Below are 20,227 nucleotides of genomic sequence, written 5' to 3' on the forward strand. Positions count from 1 at the left end.
TTTTCAGAGGATACCTCAGGCTAAGTTTCTTTTAATGCCCATCTGTTCTTCACCTACAGAACGGGCGCTGGAATCTGAAGTCCAGGAACTTCAACAAAAGGGTGTATTGATTAAAGTTCCTGAAGCACAAAGAGGTAAAGGGTTTTACTCCCCCCTCTTCTTGATTAAAAAGCCAGATGGTTCCTTTCGTACTATTAACCTGAAAGGTCTAAATAAATTCTTACTGGTCCACTCATTCAAGATGGAGTCTGTTAAAACAGCAATAAAGCTACGGTTTAACAGTTGTTTCATGGTAGTCTTAGATCTCAATACATGTCCCTATACACACAGATCACCAACAGTTTTTAAGAGTAAAAGGAAATTATAAAGAATGTGTACACTGGCGCCTAATCACCTGAAAGGGTAGGGTGACTGGCTGTGGCAGCTGCAGTTGGTTACAACAGGTTCTGTGCCAAACTCTGTTAAAAAGGAAAACCAAGTAATATAAGATAATATGAACCACTGCGCTTACCCAAGGTCAAAAAAGGCAAAAAACTTACTTGTTAAAACGTCAGTTTATGTATAGGAACCATCTATTTCTTTAGGGAAGAGAGGTTGCTCCTGAGTGTAGTATTTTACTAAAATAGAATGTCATAGAGTCAGTAAAGATAATATTATCAGGATCGCGCAGATGTCCAATCACGGATAATGTGTATATACACTTACTTATTGTGTGATAATGTATGAACTGCGCTCAAGATATTCTTGAGTGGATTTTGGTGTTTATCCTTCACAGGTTAAAAAGTGACTCTAAAGGAAAATAGTAAAATATAAGTATTATAGAGCATGGATGTCCTACCAGACCTCGACCTAATGTTGATAATGATCCTGATTAGGAACACTTACTGCTTCAATAAAGCTTTGGCGGCTGTACCTGGAGTGCTTGCTTGCCGCAATCTGGTGAGCCGATGCTGGTAAGGAGAGTGATAAAGTGGTAGTGTGGTTCAAGTGTTTTTATTAAACTTTTAAACATAACAACAAACTTTATGCATTAATTTTGTATTGATATATGCTTCATCTATAGATACATATGAAGGAACATGGGGAAGGGATAAAGTGGTAGTGTGAACAAACTGCACTAGAGCCTTAGAATCAGCAGTAACAGCGATATTAGTATTAATAATAAAACTATCCGTCACTCACCCTGTACTTTCTGGAATAATCGCTTCTCCTGCAGTGGGTGAGTGATCCGGTATGTGAAATAATAGCTGTAGTGCTGATGCTGCTCGGCAATTGGTGGTACGGGTAGTGCCAGGGGTTTGCCTGAAGAGTCGCGTTCTAGTAGGAGCGCGGGAGAACACCAGCGCCTCGCGTGCCCCGGCCGGAAGCAACGCTGAGGACGCGGTGACGAATTGGGGGCGGAGCTGATGTGACGTCACACAGAGCAGGGACGGGTGCGCGATGGAGACAAGCTGCCTACGTGTTTCGAGTGTTAGCTTCCCTCTTCGTCAGGGCTATGTCTCCATTGTGTGGACCCGTCTTAAATAGCCGCTTAATTACTAATTGAACGCCCTTTGGTGATTTGGCACAATGATTTGAGCTGATTGACCACATTTAGCGAACCCTGATTGTCAATTGCCATAATAGTTTGGACTATAGGTGCCAGATAGTTGGTTATTGTGTATATTGCCGACAGTTCTGAACTAATTGGCATATATTTGAGACCCTAGATTGATACTTAGTGCGGTAATTTGGACTAGAGCTGTCTAGTGTTTGATTGTTACTATATGTGTTACTGCTGGCCCAGAATGGCACATTCTACACATTGACTGATTGGAAATAGTGATTAAGTTCTAATTAATTTGTAATTAATTTGGCAGTTTATGCATGTTTGTGAGATCGTTGAATTATCTCACCGGAGACCTTTTGCCTTTACAAGATGCTAGGCAGATGGAAAAACATGCGCTTGGATAGCCAAGAGGGTTTTGGGAACAATGAATGTCTCTGCATGTGCCATTGGATATTTCAGTAATAAAAACATCTTTTATTAATTTATAAATTAAAACTGCTGCGCCTAAAATAATGTGGATTAAAAGTTAAATTTTAAATGTTAAATTGGGTAAAACCAAAAATTTATAAAAAAATATATTAAAAAATTGTGCGAGTGTCCCTTCTGTACGAAATTCCTTATTTTTATTATTAAAAAACCTAGAGGGATCATGACTGACAAAAAATAGTGAATAAAACGAACTTGTGACATATAAAAATATATTACTAAAAATATTTAAGTAATAATAATGATCTAAAATCTCGCAACCCGCTCACATACCTCCGCTTGTGTGTGTGATAGGGTTATAGGGGGTTGAGGCACTTGGAAAGCATACAGCTCTATTTCCTGATTTAAACCAGTCGGAGCCAGACTGTCTAAAGTGAATATCCATCTGGACTCCACCCGGGACATAGCTTTTATATAGTCCCCCCCTCGGGAATTACGCGGGACCACTTGGATGCCCCAGAACGAAATTCCACAATTGGAGCGGTTATGGTGTTTCAAAAAATGTCGGGATAATGGATGTCCCATGAACCCCTTGATAATATTATTAAAATGCTCTTTAATCCTATCCATCAACCGCCTTTTTGTACGGCCCACATAGATCTTTTCGCACGGGCATTTTAGTATGTAAATGACCCCTGTGGTTTGACAAGTGATATAGTCATTGATGAGGTATTCATTAATTTCATTGGCATCCTTGAAGCTGGTGCGAATCTCTTTTTTACTAGAAACTCGTCTACAGCATGTGCATTTGCCACATGGCATGAAACCTTGTAGTTTTACTTTGGGATTAGTTAGACCCGTTTGTTTTTTAGTAGAATTTTTAATAGGAATCACTGATTTCGTGGTTGGTGCAAGTAGAAGTCCCAGGTTTTGTGCTTTAGTATAAACAAACTTGGGTTTTGGAGGTAACAAATTTCCAATACACTTGTCCCCCTTCAGAATTGGCCAATGCTTATGAATAATGTTTTTAAAAAATATGTGACCTGCATGAAATTGCGTTATTATTGGGACTTGCCTTATTTGTTCATGTATAGTTGGGGGATTATGGGTAATTTTAGTTTTGTGGATCAAGGAGACCCTTGGTATAGTTTCTACTTCTGTTCGTGTTTTATTTAGGGTAGATGTGTTATAACCTTTTTCCTCAAATTTTGCTACCAAATGGTCACTTTCCTTACGGTAATCCTCAGTTTCTGTACAATTTCTTCTGATTCTCAAGAATTGGCTTTTTGGGATATTCGAAAGCCAGACTGGCAAATGACAACTGCTAATATGAATGTAGCTGTTTGAGTCCACTTGTTTGTGGAAGCCCTTTGTTATTAGTCTATTATCTTCTACACAAATTGTTAGGTCCAAAAAGTTTACGCTGGTATGGCTGATAGTAGGCGTGAATTCCAAGCCATAGTTGTTGGAATTGAGACTGGAAATAAAAATTTGTAGGTCTATTAGTGAACCCTTCCAAATAAAAAGGATGTCATCTATAAAGCGGTGCCAGATTTGTAGGCCTTCTCGGAGATGACTATCCCTGTAGATGAACTCGAGCTCCCACTTGCCTTACATATAGGTTTGCGAAACTAGGCGCAAACCGCGTCCCCATAGCGGTCCCGTGTGTTTGTAGGTAATACTGTTTTTCATATAGGAAATAATTGTGCTTTAAAATGAACTAAATACCCTCAATTATGAATTGAATCTGTGTGTTCTTATAGGTGCCTACATTTTTTAGAAAAAATTCTGCTGATTGGCAACCTTTTAGTGGGTCGATCACAGTATAAAGGGACTTAATGTCCAGAGTTCCTAGAATGAAGTAGTTTTTCCATTCTATTGTTTCCAGAATTTGTAAAGTGTGTGTGGTGTCTTTTAAATACGCAGGTAGCAGAGGCATGCACTTCTGCAGATGGGTATCCACATATCTGGATAGATTAGCTGTCAAACAGTTTATGCCCGATATGATGGGTCTTCCTGGTGGGTTGTCAGTACTCTTATGTATTTTTGGAATATGGTAAAATATGGCTGTAGAAGGGGTTCTATTGTTTATAAACTGGTATTCTTTTTTGTTGAGGACACCTAGAGTTTTCCCTTTTGTAGCCAATGCATTAAGCTCTTTCATGAACCTTATTGTGGGATCAAATGTCATTTTTTTATATGTGACTGTGTCGCCCAACAGATTTAGGGATTCGTTGTGGTATTTAATGTAATCCAATATGACAATCCCACCCCCCTTATCCGCCGGGCGGATTATAATATTGTTGTTTTCCTGTAATTGGATGATAGCATTCCTTTCGCTAGGATTTAAGTTATGTGGAGTATATTTTGAGTTCTTTTTGTACATTTTTTTAATATCTGTTGTTACCATAGTCTCAAAGGCCCGAAATGAGTTGGATTACTCATTAAGGGGATTGAACGTGGACGGACAAGCTAGGTTGGTATGAACATATTCCATGGGAGGCTGATTCAGGGTGGAAGTAGCGGTCCCTGGGTTGTCATTGCTTTTTTTGAGGAAATACTTTTTAAGGGCTAAATTTCGTAAAAAAAAATTTAATGCTTATATATAAGTTGAAGGGTTTAGCTTTAGCTGTTGGTGCGAACTTTAAACCTTTTTGTAGGAGTGTTTGTTCGTTTTGTGACAATATATATGAGCTAAGATCGAAAAAATTTTGAGTGCTTGTGATTGTTTGTTTGCTTATTTTCTTTTGGGAGAGTTACCCTCCTTTCTTACCTCTTTTGGTCTTGCGCCTAGTGCCCGAAAAAAATCCTTATTTGCAGTTGTGTTTGGTCTGGGTCTTAACGTCTTTTTGTTTTTATTAATGGTGGTGTTACTAGAAATGTTACTTGTGGATTTGGTAACAGAGTTTCTATAATTATTACTTTGTACTTTTTTGTTGTTGCTTGGATTTGGTTGTTTCATACAGAAGGGACACTCATAGTTACATAGTTATTAAGGTTGAAGGAAGACTGTAAGTCCATCTAGTTCAACCCATAGCCTAACCTAACATGCCCTAACGTGTTGATCCAGGGGAAGGCAAAAAAACCCCATGTGGCAAAGAGTAACTCCACCATGGGGAAAAAAATTCCTTCCCGACTCCACATACGGCAATCAGACTAATTCCCTGGATCAACGCCTTATCAAGGAATCTATTGTATATACCCTGTAACATTATACTTTTCCAGAAAGGTATCCAGTCCCCTCTTAAATTTAATTAATGAATCACTCATTACAACATCATACGGCAGAGAGTTCCATAGTCTCACTGCTCTTACAGTAAAGAATCCGCGTCTGTTATTATGCTTAAACCTTCTTTCCTCCAGACGTAGAGGATGCCCCCTTGTCCCTGTCTCAGGTCTATGATTAAAAAGATCACCAGAAAGGTCTTTGTACTGTCCCCTCATATATTTATACATTAAAATAAGATCACCCCTTAGTCTTCGTTTTTCCAAACTAAATAGCCCCAAGTGTAATAACCTATCTTGGTATTGCAGACCCCCCAGTCCTCTAATAACCTTGGTCGCTCTTCTCTGCACCCGCTCCAGTTCAGCTAGGTCTTTCTTATACACCGGAGACCAGAACTGTGCACAGTATAAGTGTGGTCGAACTAGTGACTTGTATAGAGGTAAAATTATGTTCTCCTCATGAGCATCTATGCCTCTTTTAATACATCCCATTATTTTATTTGCCTTTGTAGCAGCTGCCTGACACTGGCCACTGAATATGAGTTTGTCATCCACCCATACACCCAGGTCTTTTTCATTGACGGTTTTGCCCAGAGTTTTAGAATTAAGCATATAGTTATACATCTTATTACTTCTACCCAAGTGCATGACCTTACATTTATCCCCATTAAAGCTCATTTGCCATTTATCAGCCCAAGCTTCTAGTTTACATAAATCATCCTGTAATATAAAATTGTCCTCCCCTGTATTGATTACCCTGCAGAGTTTAGTGTCATCTGCAAATATTGAAATTCTACTCTGAATGCCCCCTACAAGGTCATTAATAAATATGTTAAAAAGAAGAGGGCCCAATACTGACCCCTGTGGTACCCCACTGCTAACCGTGACCCAGTCCGAGTGTGCTCCATTAATAACCACCCTTTGTTTCCTATCCCTGAGCCAGTTCTCAACCCACTTACACATATTTTCCCCTATCCCCATTACTCTCATTTTATGTAACAACCTTTTGTGTGGCACCGTATCAAAAGCTTTGGAAAAGTCCATATATACTACGTCCACTGGGTTCCCTTGGTCCAGTCCGGAACTTACCTCTTCATAGAAGCTGATCAAATTAGTCTGACATAAACGGTCCCTAGTAAACCCGTGCTGATAATGGGTCATGAGGTTATTCCTCTTCAGATACTCCAGCATAGCATCCCTTAGAATGCCCTCCAGGATTTTACCCCCAGTAGAGGTTAAGCTTACTGGCCTATAATTACAGAGTTCAGTTTTTGCCCCTTTTTTGAATATTGGCACCACATTTGCTATACGCCAGTCCTGTGGTACAGACCCTGTTATTATGGAGTCTTTAAAGATTAAAAATAATGGTCTATCAATGACTGTACTTAGTTCCTGCAGTACTCGGGGGTGTATCCCATCCGGGCCCGGAGATTTGTCAATTTTAGTTATTTTTAGACGCCGCTGTACTTCCTGCTGGGTTAAGCAGGTGATATTTAATGGGGAATTTTTATCACTAGTCATTTTGTCTGCCATGGAATTTTCTTTTGTAAATACTGATGAAAAAGTCATTTAGCATATTGGCTTTTTCCGCATCCTCATCCACCATTTCACCCAGACTATTTTTAAGGGGGCCAACACTGTCATTTTTTAGTTTCTTACTATTTATATAGTTAAAGAATATTTTGGGATTATTTTTACTCTCTCTGGCAATGAGTCTCTCTGTCTCAATCTTTGCTGCCTTGATTTGCTTTTTACAGAATTTTTAATTTTCTGTATTTATTTAATGCCTCCTCACTACCTACTTCCTTTAATTCTCTAAATGCTTTCTTTTTGTCCCTTATTGCGCCCCTTACAGCTCTATTTAGCCATATTGGTTTCCTCCTATTTCTAGTATGTTTATTCCCATACGGTATATATTGTGCACAGGTCCTATCCAGGATGCTAATAAATGTCTCCCATTTTCTTTGTGTATTTTTGTGTGTCAGGATATCGTCCCAGTTAATTGCACCAAGATCCTCTCTCATCCGTTGGAAATTTGCCCTCCTGAAGTTTAGTGTCCTTGTCACCCCCCTACTACCCATCTTATTAAAGGTTACATGAAAACTTATTATTTTGTGATCACTATTCCCCAAGTGACCCCCAACCCTTATATTTGATATGCGGTCTGGCCTGTTGGTTAATATTAGGTCTAGCAGTGCCCCCCTCCTTGTTGGGTCCTGAACCAGTTGTGAAAGGTAATTGTCTCTCATAGTTGTCAAAAACCGATTACCTTTGCTGGAACTGCAGGTTTCTGTTCCCCAATCTATTTCAGGGTAGTTGAAGTCCCCCATAATAATGACTTCTCCTTGAGTTGCAGCTTCATCTATTTGCTTTACGAGGATATTCTCCATTGCTTCCATTAGTTTTGGAGATTTATAACAAACCCCTATCAGTAATTTATTATTTTTTCCCCCTCCCCTTATCTCCACCCACAGGGACTCTACATTTTCATTAAATTCACCTATATTATCACGCAGGATGGGTTTTAAGGAAGATTTTACATATAGACACACCCCTCCCCCTCACTTATCTGTACTGTCATTTCTGAACAGGCTATAGCCCTGCAAGTTAACAGCCCAGTCATGGCTCTCATCCAGCCACGTCTCAGATATCCCCACCATGTCATAATTATGCTCCAACAACATTAGTTCTAATTCATCCATTTTGTTGGCGAGGCTTCTGGCATTAGTATACATGCACTTGATGTTACTCTCTGTACCTCTATTCTTTCTTAAATTACTAACTGTTCTAACCCCACCCCCCATGCCACCGCCACCCCCAACTTCCTTATTTGTGCCCAGGTCTCTATCTGCACTATCTTCCCCTCCTATAAAATGAATACCCTCCCCCCCTATCCCTAATTTAAACACTCCTCCAACCTTCTAAACATTTTCTCCCCCAGCACAGCTGCACCTTCCCCATTGAGGTGCAGCCCGTCCCTAGCGTAGAGCCTGTAGCCAACTGAGAAGTCGGCCCAGTTCTGCAGGAACCCAAACCCCTCCTTCCTACACCAATTCTTGAGCCACTTATTAACCTCCCTAATCTCCCGTTGCCTCTCTGGCGTGGCACGTGGTACAGGCAGTATTTCGGAAAATACCACGTTGGAGGTCCTTGCTTTCAGCTTGCAGCCTAATTCCCTGAAATCATCTTTAAGGACCTTCCACCTACCTCTAACTTTGTCATTTGTGCCAATGTGCACCATGACCGCTGGGTCCTCACCAGCCCCTCCCAGTAATCTGTCCACCCGATCAGCGATGTGTCGGACTCGAGCGCCAGGTAGGCAGCACACCGTCCGACGATCCCTGTCTTTGTGACAGATTGCCCTATCTGTTCCCCTAATAATTGAGTCCCCCACTACCAGCACCTGTCTGGCCTGCCCTGCTCTCCTTTTTCCCTCCTTACTGGAGCAGTCACTCCTCCAGCTTTCAGAGGACATGCCTGGCTGCAGCAGTGCTACCCCTGTACTGGCACTCGCACAATTTTTTTATATATTTTTTATACATTTTTGGTTTTACCCAATTTAACATTTAAAATTTAACTTTTAATCCACATTATTTTAGGCGCAGCAGTTTTAATTTATAAATTAATAAAAGATGTTTTTATTACTGAAATATCCAATGGCACATGCAGAGACATTCATTGTTCCCAAAACCCTCTTGGCTATCCAAGCGCATGTTTTTCCATCTGCCTAGCATCTTGTAAAGGCAAAAGGTCTCTGGGGAGATAATTCAACGATCTCACAAACATGTATAAACTGCCAAATTAATTACAAATTAATTAGAACTTAATCACTATTTCCAATCAGTCAATGTGTAGCATGTGCCATTCTGAGCCAGCAGTAACACATATAGTAACAATGAAACACTAGACAGCTTTAGTCCAAATTACCGCACTAAGTATCAATCTAGGGTCTCAAATATATGCCAATTAGTTCGTAACTGTCGGCAATATACACAATAACCAACTATCTGGCACCTATAGTCCAAACTATTATGGCAATTGACAATCAGGGTTCGCTAAATGTGGTCAATCAGCTCAAATCATTGTGCCAAATCACCAATTAGGGGTTCCAAAGGGCGTTCAATTAGTAATTACGCTGCTATTTAAGACGGGTCCACACAATGGAGACATAGCCCTGACGAAGAGGGAAGCTAACCCTCGAAACGCGTAGGCAGCTTGTCTCCATCGCGCACCCGTCCCTGCTCTGTGTGACGTCACATCAGCTCCGCCCTCAATTCGTCACCGCGTCCTCGGCATTGCTTCCGGCGCTGGTGTTCTCCCGTGCTCCTACTAGAACGCGACTCTTCAGGCAAACCCCTGGCACTACCCGTACCACCAATTGCCGAGCAGCATCAGCACTACAGCTATTATTTCACATACCAGATCACTCACCCACTGCAGGAGAAGCGCTTATTCCAGAAAGTATAGGGTGAGTGACGGATAGTTTTATTATTAATACTATTATCGCTGTTACTGCTGATTCTAAGGCTCTAGTGCAGTTTGTTCACACTACCACTTTATCACTCTCCTTACCAGCATCGGCTCACCAGATTGCGGCAAGCAAGCACTCCAGGTGCAGCCGCCAAAGCTTTATTGAAGCAGTAAGTGTTCCTAATCAGGATCATTATCAACATTAGGTTGAGGTCTGATAGGACATCCATGCTCTATAATACTTATATTTTGCTTTTTTCCTTTAGGCTATGTGCACATGTCAGGATTTTGTCAGGCTTTTTCCAGGCTTTTTCCTCAGGTTTTGTAGCCAAAACCAGGAGTGGAACAATTAGAGGAAAAGTATAATAGAAACATATGCACCACGTCTGCATTTATCACCCACTCATGGTTTTGGCTACAAAACCTGAGGAAAAAGCCTGACAAAATCCTGACAAAATCCTGACGTGTGCACATAGCCTTAGAGTCACTCTTTAACCTGTGAAGGATAAACACCAAAATCCACTCAAGAATATCTTGAGCGCAGTTCATACATTATCACACAATAAGTAAGTGTATATACACATTATCCGTGATTGGACATCTGCGCGATCCTGATAATATTATCTTTACTGACTCTATGACATTCTATTTTAGTAAAATACTACACTCAGGAGCAACCTCTCTCCCCTAAAGAAATAGATGGTTCCTATACATAAACTGACCTTTTAACAAGTAAGTTTTTTGCCTTTTTTGACCTTGGGTAAGCGCAGTGGTTCATATTATCTTATATTACTTAGTTTTTAAGAGTAGCAGTTTCACTGAGCGGCACTGTAGAACACTTCCAGTTCAGAGCACTCCCCTTTGGAGTTGCGGTTGCTTTCCGTGGTTTCACTAAAATAATGGTGGGGGTCATGGCGCATCTACATGAACAAGATGTTCTAGTGGTTCAAGTCACGATTACAACCCACAAGAGTACAGGAATTCTTGGGTCTCATCATAGACTCCAGATTGCAGGAATGCCGCCTGCAAGAGACAAAGGTGGACAATATTCGGCGGCAGATGCTCATTTGGTTAATAATCCCACAGTCACACTAAGGAGGGCAATGTCACTGTTAGGCTCTCTCACGTCATGCATCCCAGCGGTCCTTTGGGCCCAGTACCACACTAGAACCCTACAGTGGGATGTACTGTGCAATGCTAGTCATCTAGAGGGCCACCGAGAGTAAATTTTCCTCGTCCACCTCTTCTATACAATCCTTACGTTGGTGGTTGCACATACCAAACCTGCGGACAGGGGTTCCCTGGATGAATCATATATCCCGAGTGATAACTACAGATGCTAGCCCCAGGGATTGGGGAGCGCACATGGGAGATATGTGGGTCCAGGGGATTTGGACACAATCCGAACAAACCTTATCGTCCAACCTTAAAGAGTTATTAGCGGTAGAACGAGCTCTAAGTCATTTCCTTATGTCCCTACAGGGCCAACATGTCAGGCTATTTTCAGACAACCAGGTAACTGTAGCCTACATTAACCATCAAGGGGGAACTCGGTCCAGATCTTTAAAGGAAGTAGCGGATTGTATTTTTCAGATAGCCGAGGTTCATCTACTGTCACTTACATCTCTTCACATAAAAGGAAAACACAACATCTTGGCCGATTACTTAAGTCGCAACAGACTTAGACAAGAAGATTGGGCCCTGAATTAGGCTGTCTTCAATCAGATCAGGCTTTTATGGGGGTACCCAGACATAGACCTCTTCGCCAACAAAGAAAACAGAAAGATACATTGATTCTGCTCCTTAGATCCCAGAGAAAACCCGTATGCAGTGGATGCCCTCCTAATTCCATGGCATTTCAATCTATCCTATGCCTTTCCCCCATTGAATTTAATCCCGATAGTTCTGAGGAAGATACAGGAAGACAAAGCTCGGGTAATCTTAATAGCACTATTCTGGCCCAAGAGACCATGGTTCCCCTGGCTCAGAAAGATGTCCGTTTCTCAACCCTGGATTCTTCCGGAGCTTCCAGACCTCCTTTCCCAAGGTCCGATTCTCCATCCACGAGTGTCCAATTTATATCTGGCTGCGTGGAATTGAAGGGGTGTTACTGAGAGGGAGGGGGTTTTCTCAGGAACTTGTTAATACCTTGCTAAAAAGCAGGAAGGCTTCTACAACAAATATTTGGTAGAATCTGGAAAAGATTTTTGACTGTCTCAGGATTGAGGGTTAGTCAAAAAGTCCGTATTACTAAGATTTTGGAATTCCTGCAAAGGGGTTTAGAGATGGGACTAGCTACTAGCACTCTTAAGAGTTCAAGTGTCAGCTCTAGGAGCACTATACAATTGTAATTTAGGTTGCAATTACTGGGTTGCTATATTCATCATGGCAGTGGCTATGTCAAGACCCATTGTCAAACAAAAAGTACCTCCGTGGGATCTAAACCTGGTACTTACAGCTTTAACTGAAGACCCCTTTTAACCTATTGAATCTGCTCTGATAAAAGTCCCGTCCTTTAAAACAGCCCTTTTAATTGCCCTCACATCGGCAAGGAGGGTTAGTGATCTGCAGGCCCTCTCTAGACAGCCTCCATACATTCAGTTTAGAGAAGATAGAGATCCTCTTTACCTTCCAAAGGTAGTGTCAAAGTTCCACAGACTACAGGAGATAGTTCTCCCCTCTTTTTGTCCTAATCCCGATAAGCAAAAGGAAATCAAACTTCATTTGTTAGATGTAAAAAGATGCATGCTCAGATATATTTCAGTTACAGACTCATGGAAGAAAGATAATTCCTTATTTGTATTATTTCAGGGAGTTGGGAAAGGATTTAGAGTGTCCAAAAACACCTTAGGCAGATGGATTAGAGAAGGGATTTCTTTAGCTTATTCTGCAGGTGGCATGGAAATTCTAGAAGGTATAAGAGCTCACTCCACTCGAGCCATGGCAACATCCTGGGCTTAGAGGTCGGAGGTCTCAATTGAGGACATTTGTAAGGCGGCCACATGGTCATCTCCGTCTACTTTCGTTAAGCATTATAGACTAGATCTGGGTGCTTCCTCTGATCTCACGTTTGGAAGAAGGGTGCTGGAGGCAGTAGTCCCTCCCTACGACTCTTTTCTGTGTAATTCTCTCGTTGGTGCTGTCATGGCGACTGAATAAATACTCAAGCTACTTACCGGTAGCGGTGTTTTCAGGAGCCCATGACAGCACCCTTATATTCCCTCCCTTGCTTTCTTGTATGGCCTAACACCTTTTTGTTTCTTTGGAGCCTTAAGTTACTCACATGGGTGAAGTATAAAAGTTATTTATGTGCTACTAACCAAGGTGGTCCTCTCATGCTCTGTAATCCAACTGATGCGAGAGAGAGGTACCGCCCTTTTATGTTTGTAGGTTTCCTTTCCCCGAAGGACGGATCCCCTCTCTCTTTGATGCTGTCATGGGCTCCTGAAATACACCGCTACCGGTAAGTAGCTTGAGTATTTTAGACCCAATTTTTTTATTTTCTTTGCGCCGTTCACTGTGCGGTAAAAGTGATAAGACCGATTTGTTCTTCGTGTCGGTACAATTACAGCTTTACCAGACAGATATATACGGTATGTGTGTATGGATGGATGGATGGATGGATAGATAGATAGATATACAGTACAGAGCAAAAGTTTGGACACACCTTCTCATTTAAAGATTTTTCTGTATTTTCATGACTATGAAAATTGTACATTCACACTGAAGGCATCAAAATTATGAATTAACATATGTGGAATTATATACTTAACAAAAAAGAGTGAAACAACTGAAATTATGTCTTATATTCTAGGTTCTTCAAAGTAGCCACCTTTTGCTTTGATGACCGCTTTGCACACTCTTGGCATTCTCTTGATGAGCTTCAAGAGGTAGTCACCGGGAATGATCTTCCAATAATCTTGAAGGAGTTCCCAGAGATGCTTAGCACTTGTTGGCCCTTTTGCCTTCACTCTGCGGTCCAGCTCACCCCAAACCATCTCGATTAGGTTCAAGTCTGGTGACTGTGGAGGCCAGGTCATCTGGCGTAGCACCCCATCACTCCCTTTTGGTCAAATAGCCCTTACACAGCCTGGAGGTGTGTTTGGGGTCATTGTCCTGTTGAAAAATAAATGATGTTCCAACTAAATGCAAACTGGATGGAATAGCATGTCGCTGCAAGATGCTGTGGTAGTCATGCTTGTTCAGTATGCCTTCAATTTTTAATAAATGCCCAACAGTGTCACCAGCAAAGCACCCCCACAACATCAGTGCATCTGAACAGCAAGGTGGATTGCTGTTGAGGGGAGATAGAGAGAAAAAAAAAAAAAATCTATAAATCTTCAGCACAGCGAGTGTGAGCGAGCTGAGTGTGACCTGAGCGTAAGTGTGAACGGCGGTAAGTGTGTGACTTGTGATTCAGTGACTTTGGAATCAGGGAGTTTCCAAGGGAGGAATTGCTTCTGTTTTTTTTTTTTTGTTTTTTTTAATTAATACTTTGTATTTATTTTTAATTAAAGTTTCTGTGTGGTGCAATCCCCATTAGGAAATGTGCTCCACAATTGTTAATGCCATCCAGTGCACATCTTGCCACATGTATGCAGTCCTTGACCAGCTGGTCGAGGGTGCATACTGCTGTGCGAGATGTGAGCACATTGTGCATTTGGAAGCCCAGATTTTGGATCTAAATGTGCAGCTGGCAACACTGAGATCCATAGACAATATGGAGAGGAGTCTTCTGCTCACAGAGCAGACGCTCAATGGGATAGATGAGGAGGGGGATGGTAGGATGGAGCAGCAGGACAGTGTGGCAGTTAGCTGGGTGACAGATAGAAGGCGGGGTAGAGGGAAGAGTGCCAGGGAGGCTAGTCCTGATCTGGCACACCCCAATAAGTTTGCTAAGTTGGCAGATGAGGGGGGTGCCAGTACAGGGGTAGCACTGCTGCAGCCAGGCATGTCCTCTGAAAGCCGGAGGAGTGACTGCTCCAGTAAGGAGGGAAATAGGAGAGCAGGGCAGGCCAGACAGGTGCTGGTAGTGGGGGACTCAATTATTAGGGGAACAGATAGGGCAATCTGTCACAAAGACAGGGATCGTCGGACGGTGTGCTGCCTACCTGGCGCTCGAATCCGACACATCGCTGATCGGGTGGACAGATTACTGGGAGGGGCTGGTGAGGACCCAGCAGTCATGGTGCACATTGGCACAAATGACAAAGTTAGAGGTAGGTGGAAGGTCCTTAAAGATGATTTCAGGGAATTAGGCTGCAAGCTGAAAGCAAGGACCTCCAACGTGGTATTTTCCGAAATACTGCCTGTACCACGTGCCACGCCAGAGAGGCAACGGGAGATTAGGGAGGTTAATAAGTGGCTCAAGAATTGGTGTAGGAAGGAGGGGTTTGGGTTCCTGCAGAACTGGGCCGACTTCTCAGTGGGCTACAGGCTCTACGCTAGGGACGGGCTGCACCTCAATGGGGAAGGGGCAGCTGTGCTGGGGGAGAAAATGGTTAGAAGGTTGGAGGAGTGTTTAAACTAGGGATTGGGGGGGAGGGTATTCATTTTATAGGAGGGGAAGATAGTGCAGATAGAGAGCTGGGCACAAATAAGGAAGTTGGGGGTGGCGGTGGCATGGGGGGTGGGGTTAGAACAGTTATTAATTTAAGAAAGAATAGAGGTACAGAGAGTAACATCAAGTGCATGTATACTAATGCCAGAAGCCTCGCCAACAAAATGGACGAATTAGAACTAATGTTGTTGGAGCATAATTATGACATGGTGGGGATATCTGAGACGTGGCTGGATGAGAGCCATGACTGGGCTGTTAACTTGCAGGGCTATAGCCTGTTCAGAAATGACCGTACAGATAAGCGAGGGGGAGGGGTGTGTCTATATGTAAAATCTTCCTTAAAACCCATCCTGCGTGATAATATAGGTGAATTTAATGAAAATGTGGAGTCCCTGTGGGTGGAGATAAGGGGAGGGGGAAAAAATAATAAATTACTGATAGGGGTTTGTTATAAATCTCCAAAAATAATGGAAGCAATGGAGAATATCCTCGTAAAGCAAATAGATGAAGCTGCGACTCAAGGAGAAGTCATTATTATGGGGGACTTCAACTACCCTGAAATAGATTGGGGAACAGAAACCTGCAGTTCCAGCAAAGGTAATCGGTTTTTGACAACTATGAGAGACAATTACCTTTCACAGCTGGTTCAGGACCCAACAAGGAGGGGGGGCACTGCTAGATCTAATATTAACCAACAGGCCAGACCGCATATCAAATATAAGGGTTGGGGGTCACTTGGGGAATAGTGATCACAAAATAATAAGTTTTCATGTAACCTTTAATAAGATGGGTAGTAGGGGGGTGACAAGGACACTAAACTTCAGGAGGGCAAATTTCCAACGGATGAGAGAGGATCTTGGTGCAATTAACTGGGACGATATCCTGAGACACAAAAATACACAAAGAAAATGGGAGACGTTTATTAGCATCCTGGATAGGACCTGTGCACAGTATATACCGTATGGGAATAAACATACTAGAAATAGGAGGAAACCAATATGGCTAAATAGAGCTGTTAGGGGCGCAATAAGGAACAAAAAGAAAGCATTTAGAGAATTAAAGGAAGTAGGTAGTGATGAGGCATTAAATAAATACAGAAAATTAAATAAATTCTGTAAAAAGCAAATCAAGGCAGCAAAGATTGAGACAGAGAGACTCATTGCTAGAGAGAGCAAAAATAACCCCAAAATATTCTTTAACTACATAAATAGTAAGAAACTAAAAAATGACAGTGTTGGCCCCCTTAAAAATAGTCTGGGTGAAATGGTGGATGAGGATGAGGAAAAAGCCAATCTGCTAAATGACTTTTTTTCATCAGTATTTACAAAAGAAAATCCCATGGCAGCCAATATGACTAGTGATAAAAATTCCCCATTAAATGTCACCTGCTTAACCCAGCAGGAAGTACAGCGGCGTCTAAAAATCACTAAAATTGACAAATCTCCGGGCCCGGATGGGATACACCCCCGAGTACTGCAGGAACTAAGTACAGTCATTGATAGACCATTATTTTTAATCTTTAAAGAGTCCATAATAACAGGGTCTGTACCACAGGACTGGCGTATAGCAAATGTGGTGCCAATATTCAAAAAAGGGGCAAAAACTGAACTCGGTAATTATAGGCCAGTAAGTTTAACCTCTACTGTGGGTAAAATCCTGGAGGGCATTCTAAGGGATGCTATACTGGAGTATCTGAAGAGGAATAACCTCATGACCCAGTATCAGCACGGGTTTACTAGGGACCGCTCATGTCAGACTAATTTGATCAGCTTCTATGAAGAGGTAAGTTCCGGACTGGACCAAGGGAACCCAGTGGACGTAGTGTATATGGACTTTTCCAAAGCTTTTGATACGGTGCCACACAAAAGGTTGATACATAAAATGAGAGTAATGGGGATAGGGGAAAATATGTGTAAGTGGGTTGAGAGCTGGCTCAGGGATAGGAAACAAAGGGTGGTTACTAATGGAGCACACTCGGACTGGGTCGCGGTTAGCAGTGGGGTACCACAGGGGTCAGTATTGGGCCCTCTTCTTTTTAACATATTTATTAATGACCTTGTAGGGGGGCATTCAGAGTAGAATTTCAATATTTGCAGATGACACTAAACTCTGTAGGGTAATCAATACAGGGGAGGACAATTTTATATTACAGGATGATTTATGTAAACTAGAAGCTTGGGCTGATAAATGGCAAATGAGCTTTAATGGGGATAAATGTAAGGTCATGCACTTGGGTAGAAGTAATAAGATGTATAACTATGTGCTTAATTCTAAAACTCTGGGCAAAACCATCAATGAAAAAGACCTGGGTGTATGGGTGGATGACAGACTCATATTCAGTGGCCAGTGTCAGGCAGCTGCTACAAAGGCAAATAAAATAATGGGATGTATTAAAAGAGGCATTGATGCTCATGAGGAGAACATAATTTTACCTCTATACAAGTCACTAGTTCGACCACACTTAGAATACTGTGCACAGTTCTGGTCTCCGGTGTATAAGAAAGACATAGCTGAACTAGAGCGGGTGCAGAGAAGAGCGACCAAGGTTATTAGAGGACTTGGGGGTCTGCAATACCAAGATAGGTTATTACACTTGGGGCTATTTAGTTTGGAAAAACGAAGACTAAGGGGTGATCTTATTTTAATGTATAAATATATGAGGGGACAGTACAAAGACCTTTCTGATGATCTTTTTAATCATAGACCTGAGACAGGGACAAGGGGGCATCCTCTACGTCTGGAGGAAAGAAGGTTTAAGCATAATAACAGACGCGGATTCTTTACTGTAAGAGCAGTGAGACTATGGAACTCTCTGCCGTATGATGTTGTAATGAGTGATTCATTAATTAAATTTAAGAGGGGACTGGATACCTTTCTGGAAAAGTATAATATTACAGGGTATATACACTAGATTCCTTGATAAGGTGTTGATCCAGGGAACTAGTCTGATTGCCGTATGTGGAGTCGGGAAGGAATTTTTTTCCCCATGGTGGAGTTACTCTTTGCCACATGGGTTTTTTTTGCCTTCCTCTGGATCAACATGTTAGGGCATGTTAGGTTAGGCTATGGGTTGAACTAGATGGACTTAAAGTCTTCCTTCAACCTCAATAACTATGTAACTATGTAACACCACCTCCTCCATGCTTCACGGTGGGAACCAGGCATGTAGAGTCCATCCATCTTTTCTGCGTCGCACAAAGACACGGTGGTTGGAACCAAAGATCTCAAATTTGGACTCATCAGACCAAAGCAGATTTCCACTGGTCTAATGTTCATTCCTTGTGTTCTTTAGCCCAAACAAGTCTCTTCTGCTTGTTGCCTGTCCTTAGCAGTGGTTTCCTAGCAGCTATTTTACCATAAAAACCTGCTGCACAAAGTCTCCTCTTAACAGTTGTTGTAGAGATGTCTGCTGCTAGAACTCTGCGTGACATTGACCTAGTCTCTAATCTGAGCTGCTGTTAACTTGCGATTTCTGAGGCTGGTGACTCAGATAAACTTATTCTCAGAAACAGAGGTGACTCTTGGTCTTCCTTTCCTGGGGTCGGTCCTCATGTGAGCCAGTTTCTTTGTAGCGCTTGATGGTTTTTGCCACTGCACTTGGGGACACTTTCAAAGTTTGCCCAATTTTTTGGACTGACTGACCTTCATTTCTTAAAGTAATGATGGCCACTTGTTTTTCTTCACTTAGCTGCTTTTTTCTTGCTATAATACAAATTCTAACAGTCTTTTCAGTAGGACTGACAGCTGTGTATCCACCAGACTTCTGCACAACACAACTGATGGTCCCAACCCCATTTACAAGGCAAGAAATCCCACTTATTAAACCTGACAGGGCACACCTGTGAAGTGAAAACCATTCCCGGTGACTACCTCTTGAAGCTCATCAAGAGAATGCCAAGAGTGTGCAAAGTGGTCATCAAAGCAAAAGGTGGCTACTTTGAAGAACCTAGAATATAAGACATATTTCAAGTTGTTTCACACTTTTTTGTTAAGTATATAATTCCACATGTGTTAATAAATAGCTTTTATGCCTTCAGTGTGAATGTACAATTTTCATGGTCATGAAAATACAGAAAAAATTTTAAAAGAGGTGTATCCAAACTTTTGGTCTGTACTGTATATAGCGATATAGATATATATAGAGAGATGTAGATATACCGTAAATAGAGAGATGTAGAGATAGCTATATTATGCTTAGATATTTTTCCACACGAAAAACAATATTTTGGGGAAATGAATTTATTGCGTCGCTATATACTGAAAGCTGTAACTTTTTTTTACCGAATGAGCCATGATAGGGCTTGTTTTTTTGTGGGACCGTTTGGCGTTTTCACATATACAATTTTATTTTGCATGTGTCTTTTTGATTGCTTTTTATTAACTTTTTTGTGTCACTATGATGAAAAAGCAACATTTTTGGCATGTTTGAGTTTTTGGGTTTTTTTACGGTGTTCACCAAACTGAATAAATAACATGTCAGTTTTATAGAGAGGGTCATTGTGCATGTGGCGTTACCAATTATGTGTACTTTTTCTTATCACAAATGCATTTTGAGTGGCAAAACACACTTTCGAGATTTGTTAGCTTTTGTTCTTTGTTTTTTGTTTTTTTGTTTTGTTTGGTTTTTTTCTTTACATATTTTTACTTTTTTCTACATACTTTTACTTTTTTCTTTCACTTTTTGTTACTTTTTCACTGTGGACATGTATTTTTTTTTTTTTGATCTCTGGAACAGTGCATGAGAGCAGTCAATGTCTCACTGACTGTGCCTGTGAGACTTGGCTTATTGCTGGATCTCACAGGCCACCATACTCTGGGGTGATCACATGACCTCAGGGTACCATGGTAACCATCGGGGGACACTGTCACAAAACTGTCTCTGGCCGATACTCCAGGATGTCAGCTGTCGCATACAGCAGACACCTGTGGAAATTTTTGCTTGGAGGCGCTATTCTCTTAATCCTTAGCGCCGTTAAAAAGCAGCGATGAGGAATAAG

At 41.6% G+C, this 20,227-nt stretch overlaps 1 protein-coding gene across 13 annotated transcripts in view; it reads left to right on the plus strand.

Annotated features, from left to right (window-relative positions):
- Positions 1-20,227, plus strand: part of LOC143766726 (scaffold attachment factor B2-like) — a 593,416-nt gene that overhangs the window by 510,018 nt on the left and 63,171 nt on the right. The window lies entirely within an intron of this gene.

Source organism: Ranitomeya variabilis, chromosome 1 (assembly GCF_051348905.1).
Source record: "Ranitomeya variabilis isolate aRanVar5 chromosome 1, aRanVar5.hap1, whole genome shotgun sequence".
Lineage (NCBI taxonomy): Eukaryota > Metazoa > Chordata > Amphibia > Anura > Dendrobatidae > Ranitomeya > Ranitomeya variabilis.